We start from the raw sequence: 12,901 nt of genomic DNA, 5'->3' as shown, positions 1-12,901 counted from the left end.
ATACTTATTCCCTTAAGACAGTCCCAGAAGAATCCTTATGGAAGATATTTAAAAAGATTAATTTGCTGATTTCTCCTCCATTATTTGGCTTCACTTTTTGGAGCTAGATACCCCAATTCCTACATGGGAAACTTCACCCGTATAGGAATTAAAGTCGTATGCAAAGTACCTAGATACATTGCAGAAGCCTTCATACGGGCATCCTCAGAAAATGGGTAGCATGTAGTAGGATGCATGGGAACTGTGCAAGAGGGCTGAGGAAGGTGGAGGAAGGTGTTCCAGACAGAAGGTATTGAATGTTCTAGGCATGGATGTGTGAAAGTACGTGATTGTTGGGGAGATGAGATTCCTAGGATCTCAGAGGTAAAGAAGCTGCCTGAGATGAAGAAGACACAGGAGACCCCGGTTCAGTTCCTGGTTGGGGAAGATTTCCTGGAGGAGGGCTCAGCAACCCACTCCAGTATTCTTACCTGGAGAACCCCATGGACAAAGGAGCAAGCTATGGTCCATGGGGTCGCAAAGAGTCTGACATGAGTAAAGTGATTAAGCACACGTGCACAGGATCTATATATATATAAAGAAATAGGGAAATACGAGACAGGAGAATTAGGTGGAGGCCATTTCTTAAGGAACCATATCTGTCGTGCTAAGGAACTGTGGATTTATTCTAAAGTCCCTAAGAGTACACTGAGGGATCAAGAAGAGTAGAGGTGATGTCTGAGTTACATTCTTAGGTACAGTTGCCAGGAAGAGTGAGGCTGAGAAGGCCTGGGGATGTTCCAGGAAAATCCCTAAGGAAGATACTTAAAAAGATTCATTCACTGGCTCCTCCTCCATCATTTGACTTCACTCCTTGGAGGTTGCTTGCGTGCATACTAAGTCGTGTCTGATTCTTTGTGACCCCGTGGACTGTAGCCTTCAGGTTCCTCTATTCAATGGGTTCTCCAGGCAAGAATACTTGCCCTTCTCCAGGGGATCTTTCTGACCCAGGGATTGAAGCCATGTCTCCTACATCTCCTGCATTGTCAGATGACTTCTTTAACCACTAGCGCCGCTTGGGAAGCTAAATGGGAAACTTTGAATTTTCCTTTCCAAGGTACAGTTATTTAGAGTGCACATGAAAATTTCCCACCGCTTAAGTCATGGGTGGCCATGAGAGGCACCCCATGTTAACAGTTAAAAACATAAGCTGTATTTTGGGCTTTTAGCTTTTTTACTTCCTAGCTATCTGACTTGGGGCATTGTCTGTTAGCATATCTAAATTTGACTTTTATCATCTTAAAAAAATAAGACTAAAATTTCATAAGAAAGTACATTTAATCACTTTGTTAGATTATTTTTAAGTCACTAGATGTTGAAAGATAAAACATATTTTTTCCAAGCTGCTTTTTTCCCTCTTACATTTGCAAATAAGAAGTTTTGTACCCAAACATCATTCTTCTACATTTTTTAAGGGTAAAGATATATATTTTTGAAAGCAGTCATATAAAATTTTCTTTCAGTTAAATATAATTATTCTAAAAATGTCATATCTCTGCATATGCTCGCATGGTAAAATTGAATATTACTTGCTTGTTTCTAGAGTGTGACATAGTGGGAATAAGATAATTATAGATAATTCTGGTAACAAAGTTGCCATATAAGGTTTATATGAGTGGATGACTTAGTTAGATCTTTTTGTTTGTTTGTTTCAGGTAGTTGAGTTTATTTTTTCCTGGTTTTTACTTTCTGTTTCATCTTGAGGGAAACAAAGTACCATCAAACTGCATGTACCTCAAACATTTCTTATCTATGTCTTCAATATATAATCATAATGCTTGGTACATCTGAAATACCTGACATCTGACATTCATAGATTGCTTTATAAATGTGGATTTAGGCCTTATGGACAAGAAGGCAAAAGCAGTTGATAGCATAAGAATATTTATTGGATGCTAATGAATGTACTGGTGCTGGAGGGGTGCTGCAGGAACTAACAAAATTGAGAAATTTTTTTCTATGCTTTCAAGTAGCCTACAATTTAGCCAGGCAATCCAAGCACAAATACTTTTTTGAAGAGGCATAAAAGTGGTGCACATGGGAATGTGTTCAGAATTGCCTTGGTGATGGATTACTGAAGAAATGTGTTCTCAGAGCTGGAAACTTGGAGACTGTTGTGTTCTCTTAGATAAATGGAAGCTTTCCAGTTAAACTGGTATAGTCTTTACCATTAAGTGGCAGCTGAAGATGGTTTGCAAACTCATTTTGTTTTGAATTTGAAATTCAAAAAATCTGAAACAAAACAAAAACTAATTTGGGTTTCTTATAATCTCTTTTATCATAGGAGTTTTGTTTCAAGACCGCTTAGTAACCAAATCCAAAAGCCTGCTTTTTTTTTTTAACGTTTAGTTAAAAACATGTAGTTATTTTCCATTTGACCATGTTCCTTGAAAGAACAGCAATAAAAAAGGGAAATAAAAAAGAAGCAGAGGGAAGACACAGGACATTCTATTTTACTGCTTCTTGGCTCAAAAGTCAGAAAGAAGATGTGTATAGTGGTGATGGTTTAGTTGCTAAATTATTTCCAACTCTTGTGACCACATGGACTGTAGTCTGCAAGGCTCCTTTGTCTATGGGATTTCCCAGGCAGGAATGCTAGATTGGTTTGCCATTTCCTTCTCACTTTGTATATATCTCATTTTTAATATTTATTTATACACATTTACATATATTTAATTTTATATATACACATTATATATAATGTTATATATACATATCATGGAATATTACTCAGCCATAAAAAGAAATAATTCCATTTGCAGCAACATGAATGGACCTAGAGATTATCATACTAAATAAAGTAAGTCATCCAGAGAGACAAATATCATGTAATATCACTTGTATGTGAAATTTAAAATATGATACATGCTCATAGACATAGAAGACAAACTTATGGTTACCAAAGGGTAAAGGGAGGAAGGAAGGATAAATTGGGAATTTGGGATTAACTGATACACACTATCATATATAAAATAGATAAACAACAAGGATCTACTCTGTAGCACAGGGAACTATATTCACTATCTTGTAAAAACATATAATGGAAAAGAATCTGAAAAAAATGTGTGTATATATATATATAACTGAATCACTTTGCTATACACTAGAAACACTGTAAATCAACTATACTTCAATAAGAATTTGGCTTTTTTGGCTGCACCGTGTGGCATGCATGGGATCCAAGTTCCCCGACCAAGGATGGAACCCATGCCCCTGCAGTGACAGCACAGAGTCCTAACCGCTGAACTGCCAGGGAGGTCCCTAAAAAATATTTCAAAAACAATGGTGTGACCAGTTGGACAGCTTTCCAGATTCATCAGCAGAAGAATGGACCAGTTGTTTTCATTATAGAATTGTTAAGGAATTCTGAGGTGAAAGTGATGTGTAAAGCAGCTCTGTTTTGGAGGAGTAGTTCTTAAGTTTGTATCACTTCAGTGGGTTGTAGTTTGACATACACAGTGATAGCCATAATCCTGGACAATCCCAGTTATGGAATTTGCAACTGCAATGGAGAGTTCTGCTCAAGCCCCCATCTAACTAAGGGGCCTCTCCACCTATCCTTTCTGTGTTCTGTGTTTCTCTGACATGACAAATTGTTTTCTATTTGTACTGAAACAGTTTCTCCTTATCTGGATAATAAATATCTTGGCATCCAACAGAACCTCCAACATAGCATCTTTGGCAGTTTTCAGAAGTGAGTTTATATGACATACTTCTTTCCACAGTTGTCAACACTTGTAAATGATTTGTTAAAGAATATACGTTTATTGCAGTATAAATATGAAATACTTTTATTTTTCCAAGTCTAAATATTTAACCGTGCTATGTGAAATCCCTGTTAGCATCCCTTAACAATACCTTGAATAAATTCTGTAGCTTTCTATTCATTTTCAGTTATTTGACTTAGTTCAGTCTAGTTTAAAACTCCACTCTCATATCTGAATCAAAACTCCCTCCTTCTATACTGAGGACTGGACCTATAACCCTAACTTTCTTGTAGGGGTGAGGCACATCTGTTTCAGAGAAGCCTTTTCCACTTTTTATTCCAAGGTTGAGCTCCTTTGGTCTGGGGAAAGGTGGGCAGAATGCAGGAAGGCTGAGACCTTGTGGTGTAGCTGGTTTTATTTTGGTGATGCCATGAAGTGCCTTTGCTATCATTGTCGTCCATCTTGGATCTGGCTGAGCCTGGTGGCCCATTAGTTTGCAGGGATGTCTACACCAGTGCTGTGCATGTGGTCTTTCTTTGGTACTTTATGCTTGTTCCTTTTATCCTCAAGGACCCTTTCAAACTGAGGAAGTCTTATCTTTCTTGAGTTCTACATCTCGCTTCTGTGGATGTGTATCCCATCAGAAAAATCCACAAGAACCCTCAAGATCCTCTCCAGTGCTTCTGATGAGCTTAGAGAATAGAGGGTTCCCTTCTAGTTCTTCAAAATTCAGTGTACCATAGTGTCTTTAAGCTTTGCTACCCTGGCCACTTCAGTGGGCTTTCTGGCTTCAGAAATCTCTTTTCCAGAAAAAGGTGTCAAGCTCTATGGTCACCTATCCGTGTAACTTTGGGGACTGTGTTCTCTGTCATCTTGCTCAACTCTGTGGCAACCCTCAAGCTAGCCTGCCCATTCCTTGCTCCATTCAGCCAGGATGGATGTCAGGACTTCCTGATCTCTTGTTCTTCCTGAACAAGTCTCTGGGAGACTCTCTTACTTAGACCCACAGGACAAGGAGAGACTGGCCTCTCTCTATGAGCTCTGCACTCTTCAAAGCTTCTAGGGACAGATAGCAAGCATCAAGAGACTTGGTTGAATATTTAAATATTTGCTAAATTATATTTCAACAAATGGAAATAGGGGAAGATTGTGAGATTTTAGGTAGAGAATGGACCTTCAGGTGAGAAATTATTGGACATGCTTGGACACAAAGAACTATTAATCGTCCAGTTTGGTTGTGGCATAGGGAGGTAAGTTGTAGAAAGGAGAAATATTTGGGTTACATTGTCTACAGTCTCGAATGCTAGGTTGAAGAGCTTCAATTTAATTTAATTTAAGGAGAGTAATGAAGACATTAGGCTTCGCCGGTGGCTCAGCAGTAAAGAATCTGCCCGCAGTGCAGGAGATGCAGGTTCGATCCCTGGGTCAGGAAGATCCCCGGAGAAGGAAATGGCAACCCACTCCAGTATTCTTGCCTGGGAAATCTCATGGACAGAGGTGCCTGGTGAGCTATAGTTCTTGCGATTAAAAAAGTTTTAGACGTGGCTTAGTGACTAAACAACAACAATGAAGACATTGTTTTTAACCAGGAGAGGATGAGAATTATGATTTTGTTTAAAAACTATTATTTAGTCAACAGTGGGTCCTTTCCTTAGCCTTCTTCTTACTGGATGTCCCTCAATGACTGTCTGACTGCAGCAGATTGGACATCTCTGAAGTGTGGAACTTGTTGAGGTGTCATGGTTTTCCACAGTTCTCTGTAGCCTGTATGTGAGGGACACAGCTGCATTCCCTGTCCCTGCTTGATTATCATTCCCACTTTCATGTAATTATAGCACATAGGAAACTCAGAAAGAGAGAGTATTAAGAGAAATCCAGAAAATGGAACTTCTTTCGTATGATGCTGTGCTCTGCTTAGTCATGGTCCAACTCTTTGGACTGTAGCCCGCCAGGCTCCTCTGTCCATGGGATTCTCCAGGCAAGAATACCAGAGTGGGTTGCCATTTCCTCCTCCAGGGGATCTTCCTGACCCAGGTATCGAACCTGAGTCTCCTACATTGGCAGTCGAATTCTTTGCCACTGTGCTCCCTGGGAAGCAATATAATATCATCATTCAGTACCAAGTCCTTAGCTTTAAACATCTGGAAACTCAGTTTTGTCGTATAATAAGAGTTGAATCAGCTCAAGGGGACAACCTCACTGAAATTGAATGAACAGAGACTAAATTATTAACAAGTTTTGTGAACTCATTAATTTTCAAATCAACTCTGAGGTATAATTTTTAAACAGTAAAATGGACGCGCTTTTAATGTACATTGTGATGAATTTTAAAAGTGTAGAACTGTGAAAAATCAACCAGAGTTAATGTGTAGAACTTTCCATTATTCCTCAGAGTCCCTCTTGCCAAGTTCCAGTCACTTCCCACGCCCTACTCTCAGCCTCAGGCAACCACCGACAGGCTTTCTCTCACCAAAGATTAAATCTTCTTTCTAAAGTTTGGTATAAATGGAATCATGTTTTATATACTCTTTTGTGGGTGGCCTCTCTTGTTCAACAAAATATTTCTGAGTTTCATTCATGTTGTTTGACATGGCATTAGTTCCTTCATCTTTATTGCTGACAGTATTATATCAATACACTAAAAATTGTTTAGCCACTTCCCTGATTATGAGAATTTGAGTTGTTGCCAAATTTTAGCTATTATAAATGAAGCTACTCTGAATGTTTATGTGCAAGCCTTTTTGTGAATGTAAGAATTCATTCTTTCAATATTAAGTGTGATGTTAGAAGGAGTTTTTGATAGATTCATCTTCTGTTGCTAGTTTTCTGAGAGGTTTAAAACATTTTAAATCAGGAATCCTTTTTCCAGCATTTATTGAAATAATATCATGTATTTTATATTATTAATGTGGTGAATTACATTGATTGATTTTTGAATGTGAAACTAGCCTTACATTCCTGGGATAAAACCTTCCTGGTTATGGTATATACCCCTTTTTGTATATTGCTGGGTTGTGTTTCCAAAAATGTTTTGAGTTTTTTGTGTCTACGTTCATGAAGGATATTGATCTGTAGTTTTCTTGTTTATTTTCTCTGGCTAGCTAAGGTATCTCAGTTATGCTGGCTTCATAAAATGTGTTGGAAATATTTCCTCGCATTCAAATATCTAAAGAGTTTTTATTGCATTAGTATTATGTTCTGCTTAAATATTTGACAGAAATCTTCAATGAAGCCATCTGGATTTCAAATTTTTGTTGTTGTTAAGATTTTAATAATAAATTCATTTTGTTTAATTTATATAGGATAAACACAAGAAAAGCATAGACATCAAAATTAAATTTTCCAAAGGCTATGATAACCATACATACCTAAAAGCAACCAGAGAAAAATAAGACATATATAGAGAAACAAATATGAGAATGATTACAAACTTCTCAAGCCAGCGGTAAATGGAACAGCCTCTTTAAAGTGAAGAAGATAAACTTTATTAGAACCTAAAATGCACACATTTGTTATCCTGGGTACTGACTTCCTAATAACACTGAGTGGATTGCATTAATGATTGAAAGCTTTCCTGGTGTGCATGGAATCAACATCAACCTATAGGGAGATGGATATTTTCAAGGGTTTGTTTGCTTCAGCCAAGAAAGTCTTGTGAACACTGTCAGTTTCACAAATATGCTCTTCCCAAGTTGTCCCACCTCAGATAATTACAGCCTTGCCTTGCCAGTAGGTCATGCTAAATATCTTGGAGGCATCCTTGATATCTCATTTTCTTTTGCATATCACCTAATCTCTCAGGAAATTCTGTCAGTTCAACCATCAAAATCATCCACTGTCTTATTATTTCCATCACCACGGTGCCTGTCACCATTAACGGTGCTTGTTATTATTATTTTGTGCCTAGACTATTACAGCTCCCTGTTTTCTCTACTTTCTCTCTTATAACCTGCACATGCTCCTCTCCCCAATTTAATGTTGATGTAGTACCAAAGTAATGCTGTTAAAATTCAAGTCAGATCATATTAACCCTCTGCAATGATTTTTCGTTTGATCCTGAGTAAGAGCCAAACTCCTGAGAATAGTCTATAAGGGCCTATATAGACTAGCCTCAGTTGCTTCTTTTTTCCCATCATATAAGCATTCCAGAAACAGCAGTGTCCTTTCCATTTCTCAAACACACCAGGCATGCTTTCACTCCAAGGCCTTAGCATATCTGTTTTCCTTGTTCTTTGCTTTTTGCATCTGGTATACACATTTCTCCTCTTACAAGCAGCAGGTGTTTATTCAAAGCCACATTCTTGGATAGACCTAAAATCTGTTTTATAGAGTGAATTAAGTCAGAAAGATAAAAGCAGATATTGTATATTAAGGCACATGTATGGAGTCTAGGAATCTAGAAAAGTGGTACAGATGAGCCTGTTTGCAGAACAGAAATAGAGATGCAGAAGTAAAGAATAGACATGTGGACACAGGTGCAGAAGGGAAGGGTGGGATGAATTGGGATATTAGGATTGACATATATACACCAACATGTGTAAAATTGCAAGTTTGTAGCACAGGGAGCTCAGCTTGGTGCTCTGTGATGACCTAGATGAGAGGGATGGGGAGGAGGCAGTGGAAGGGAGGTTCATATAGCTGATTCACTTCACTGTACAGCAGAAACCAACACAACATTTTAAAGCAACTATATTCCAATTTAAAGAAGTCACCTTCTCTGTTAGGTCTTCCCTCATCAATCTATTTGTTAGTCACTCAGTCATGACAGATTGTTAGTCATCAACCTGTTTAGAATTATACCCTTCTACCTCTTTGTTAGTCTCCTTCTTTTCTCTGTTTTTTTTTTTTTTCCAGTAGAATTGATCATCATTCCAACATAGCCAAATATCTTATTGCTTTTTTGTTTGTTTTCTTTCTGACCTGCCTAAAATGCAATTTTGGCCTGATTTAATCACTAGACTGTCTCTGTTGCCCAAAACTTCATTGAGAACACTATACACACTCAAGAGGCATTTGTGGAGTAAGTGAATGTTTGAAGTCGGTTTTTTTAGTGCCTAGATATTTGTGCCTTGAACACTCAGTATTTCTTTTCCATTGTCTGAGTTTTACAAAAAACTTGCCAGGACCTGACCTATGATTCCCCCCCTTTTTAAGACTTTACTTTCCCTTTCTGAGGGCAGTTACACAATACCCATATCCAGGGTAGAGCATTCTTTTGTTTTCAGACATATTTTCCTGGCTTTGCACATTAGTTATTTTGCATAGACTTGAAAGTGCCCAAGTAGAATCAGATATGTACCTCTTGGGGTGTGTTATTTCTACTGAAAATTAATTCATTATTTGTAGTTTCTTTCTGAAGGTTTCATTCTCAGATGGCAACTTTAATTTAAGCTTCAGAACTCGTAGTCACCGATAACCTCTTTGAATGTGTTAAAATTGAGTTCAGTCCAGCTGTGAACATTTGAATTCATATAATCAGTGTTTATCCTTTGCCACCTCCTTGTTATAAATGGTGGTTCGGTGCACAGGCCAACCCACAGAAACCTTTTTACCCACAAGAAGTTGAACAGTAATTCTAATAATATCATTGTACCTACATGATTTCTAAGTTTTTTTAAAATGAGGAAGTCTATCCAATTTCTAAGCAGCTGTGAGGTCTATCTGGCTACTAATTCCAAGTAATTGATTTCACAAATAGTTTTGAAATATAGCTTGATGGCATGTTGGTGATTACATTTACTTGGGAACATTTCATTATCTTGGATAAAATTTGACAGTGTTGATTAAATGTAGAATACAGGAATAAGAAGTTCAAAAGCATAAAGTTGTAACATTTAGGATTAATTCTGTAGCTTTTTCATCCTTCTCTCATACAAACACGTGGCCCTTCTTACCAGCTTGTATACAGAATTCTCTTTCTTTTGTGCCTGTATCACCTGGTTTGCAAATCAGACATTAGGATTGACCATTTTAATATTTAAAAGACTGGCAATTTTGTTAACAGAAGGAGAGAGAATTTACTACAGAATGGCAAAGGACCTCTCTTGCAGTCCTGATTTTGTTTGTCAAGCAATCTCTTAATGGAGAAAATGAGAGACAGGAGATCCAGTTAAGCTCTGAATTCTTACCTGGAACATTTGTGAAGACAATCTATGTTCCTGCCATCATGATACTTAGCTGTGGTCCCTTACAATCACACAGTGATCTACAGACAAAAAAAAAAAATAGCCATTTCATCCTCTGGAAGAGTGAGCAAACTTCTAATCTCATGATGAGAGTAGACATGCAATGTCTCTGGGCTGATTCAATAACTCTGCAGTGGATTGTGTACATGTCCCTATCTTTATTCTCTTCAGCCTTTCTTCCAGTACCTAACAATCCCCATTCCATAGCAGACCATTATTGAAAGAAATGAGAAAAGGGAGACTTTTCTCCCGTTTTAGACATGATCACCGTTGGTAGTATGTGAATACTTAGTTTTCTCTGGAACTGTTTGAATTTTACCACTTACTATACTGCCATACTTTATCATCCGTGTATTTAACCTCAGATATTTGTGTGCTCTCTTCTGAAACTAACATTTACAGATACCTGGAACATTGACAACCTAGCTTTGGTTATCCACAAATGTAAGGAGAATGTTCAGGTCTTATATTCAATGATGTAAAATAATTTATATAAAATATTCTAAATTTCTGGATACCCATTTTCTGTTGACTTTTCATTTATGTTGGAACAAAAGTAAAAGTCAACTGACATCACAATAATTACTGTGAAAGTTTTGCCTTTGAATTGAGAGAATTGAATCTTCTTAGGATACCATTATACAGATGTCAAATACAAAAGAATGTGTACCCTACCATGTTTATCTTGCATATGAATGTGTTGGGTGATGGGTAGATTCTATCTTTGTACTATTGCAACATTCTTTCTTTATGCTTTTCAATTCAGTGAAAATATTTTCATAAGCAGTATTTAAGAAACATTGGAATTCGGTTTAGGTTCTGTCGAATAAAATGACCAATTGCTTGTCTGAGTTTGCTACTAAAAAAGGAAAATTATGAAAATTAACCAATGGTCAAAATATGCTTAAATCAATGATAATCAAGCCAGTAGTAATTGACATAAAACATATAAATAGTGTAGATAAATAGAGCTTTCTACTAGTTTACTCAGTTTTAGAAAAACATTATATATCATGCTAGCTTAATGTGGTTACGTGGATTGGTAATTGTTTCGTAATTTCAGTTCAGTTTAGTTCAGTTCAGTCGCTCAGTCGTGTCCGACTTTTGCAACCCCATGAATCACAGCACGCCAGGCCTCCCTGTCCATCACCAACTCCCGGAGTCTACCCAAACCCATGTCCATCGAGTCGGTGATGCCATCCAGCCATCTCACCCTCTGCCGTCCCCTTCTCCTCCTGCCCCCAACCCTTCCCAGCATCAAGGTCTTTTCCAGTGAGTCAGCTCTTCGCATGAGGTGGCCAAAGTATTGGAGCTTCAACTTCAACATCAGTCATTCCAACGAATATTCAGGACTGATTTCCTTTAAGATTGAATGCTTTTATCTCCTTGCAGTCCAAGGGACTCTCAAGAGTCTTCTCCAACACCACAGTTCAAAAGCATCAATTCTTCGGCACTCAGCTTTCTTCACCATCCAACTCTCACATCCATACATGACTACTAGAAAAACCATAGCCTTGACTAGATGGACCTTTGTTGGCAAAGTAATGTCTCTGCTTTTAAATATGCTATCTAGGTTGGCTGCAATCACCATCTGCAGTGATTTTGGAGCCCAAAAACATAAAGTCTGACACTGTTTCCACTGTTTCCCCATCTATTTGCCATGAAGTGATGGGACCAGATGCCATGATCTTAGTTCTTCTTCGCTTTCTGCCATAAGGGTGGTGTCATCTGCATATATGTGGTTACTGATATTTCTCCTGGCAATCTTGATTTCAGCTTGTGTTTCTTCCAGCCCAGCATTTCTCATGATGTACTCTGCATATAAGTTAAATAAGCAGGGTGACAATATACAGGCTGACGTACTCCTTTTCCTATTTGGAACCAGTCTGTTGTTCCATGTCCAGTTCTAACTGCTGCTTCCTGACCTGCATACAGGTTTCTCAAGAGGCAGGTCAGGTGGTCTGGTATTCCCATGTCTTTCAGAATTTTCCACAGTTTATTGTGATCCACACAGTCAAAGGCTTTGGCATAGTCAATAAAGCAGAAATAGATGTTTTTCTGGAACTCTCTTGCTTTTTCGATGATCCAGCGGATGTTGGCAATTTGATCTCTGGTTCCTCTGCCTTTTCTAAAACCAGCTTGAACATCTGGAAGTTCATGGTTCATGTATTGCTGAAGCCTGGCTTGGAGAATCTTGAGCATTACTTTACTAGCGTGTGAGATGAGTGCAGTTGTGTGGTAGTTTGAGCATTCTTTGGCATTGCCTTTCTTTGGGATTGGAATGAAAACTGACCTTTTCCAGTCCTGTGGCCACTGCTGAGTTTTCCAAATTTGCTGGCATATTGAGTGCAGCACTTTCACAGCATCATCTTTCAAGATTTGAAATAGCTTAACTGGAATTCCATCATCTCCACTAGCTTTTTTCGTAGTGATGCTTTCTAAGGCCCACTTGACTTCACATTCCAGGATGTCTGGCTCTAGTTGAGTGATCACACCATCGTGGTTATCTGGGTCATGAAGATCTTTTTTGTATAGTTCTTCTGTGTATTCTTGCCACCTCTTCTTAATATCTTCTGCTTCTGTTAGGTCCATACCATTTCTGTCCTTTATCGAGCCTATCTTTGCATGAAATGTTCCTTTGGTATCTCTAATTTTCTTGAAGAGATCTCTAGTCTTTCCCAATCTGTTGTTTTCCTCTATTTCTTTGCACTGATCTCTGAGGAAGGCTTTCTTATCTCTCCTTGCTATTCTTTGGAACTCTGCATTCAGATGGGAATATCTTTCCTTTTCTCCTTTGCTTTTCTCTTTTCTTCTTTTCCCAGCTATTTGCAAGGCCTCCTCAGACAGCCAATTTGCTTTTTTGTAATTTCAGTGAAAGGAAATTTCTCCCCTTTCCTTATTTCTGTGTGGACATGTACCCATTAAAGAAACATCCTGCCATCTTATTCCACCCCTCGTTCTTATCCACAG

The 12,901-nt window shown here is 38.1% G+C and overlaps 1 protein-coding gene and 1 long non-coding RNA gene across 2 annotated transcripts in view; one reads left to right on the top strand and one right to left on the bottom strand.

Moving 5' to 3' along the window:
• Positions 1-12,901, top strand: part of PDE4B (phosphodiesterase 4B) — a 653,160-nt gene that overhangs the window by 66,719 nt on the left and 573,540 nt on the right. The window lies entirely within an intron of this gene.
• LOC145506364 (uncharacterized) overlaps positions 1-12,901 on the bottom strand; it is a 31,486-nt gene that overhangs the window by 15,221 nt on the left and 3,364 nt on the right. Inside the window, exon 4 of the long non-coding RNA XR_014053822.1 lies at positions 9,875-9,951. This is a non-coding gene — a long non-coding RNA (uncharacterized LOC145506364). The remainder of the gene's footprint in view (positions 1-9,874; positions 9,952-12,901) is intronic.

This window comes from Giraffa tippelskirchi, chromosome 5 (genome assembly GCF_054371585.1).
Source record: "Giraffa tippelskirchi isolate mGirTip1 chromosome 5, T2T-mGirTip1v1.2.pri, whole genome shotgun sequence".
Classification (NCBI taxonomy): Eukaryota; Metazoa; Chordata; class Mammalia; order Artiodactyla; family Giraffidae; genus Giraffa; species Giraffa tippelskirchi.
This window is presented reverse-complemented; position numbering and strand designations above follow the sequence as displayed.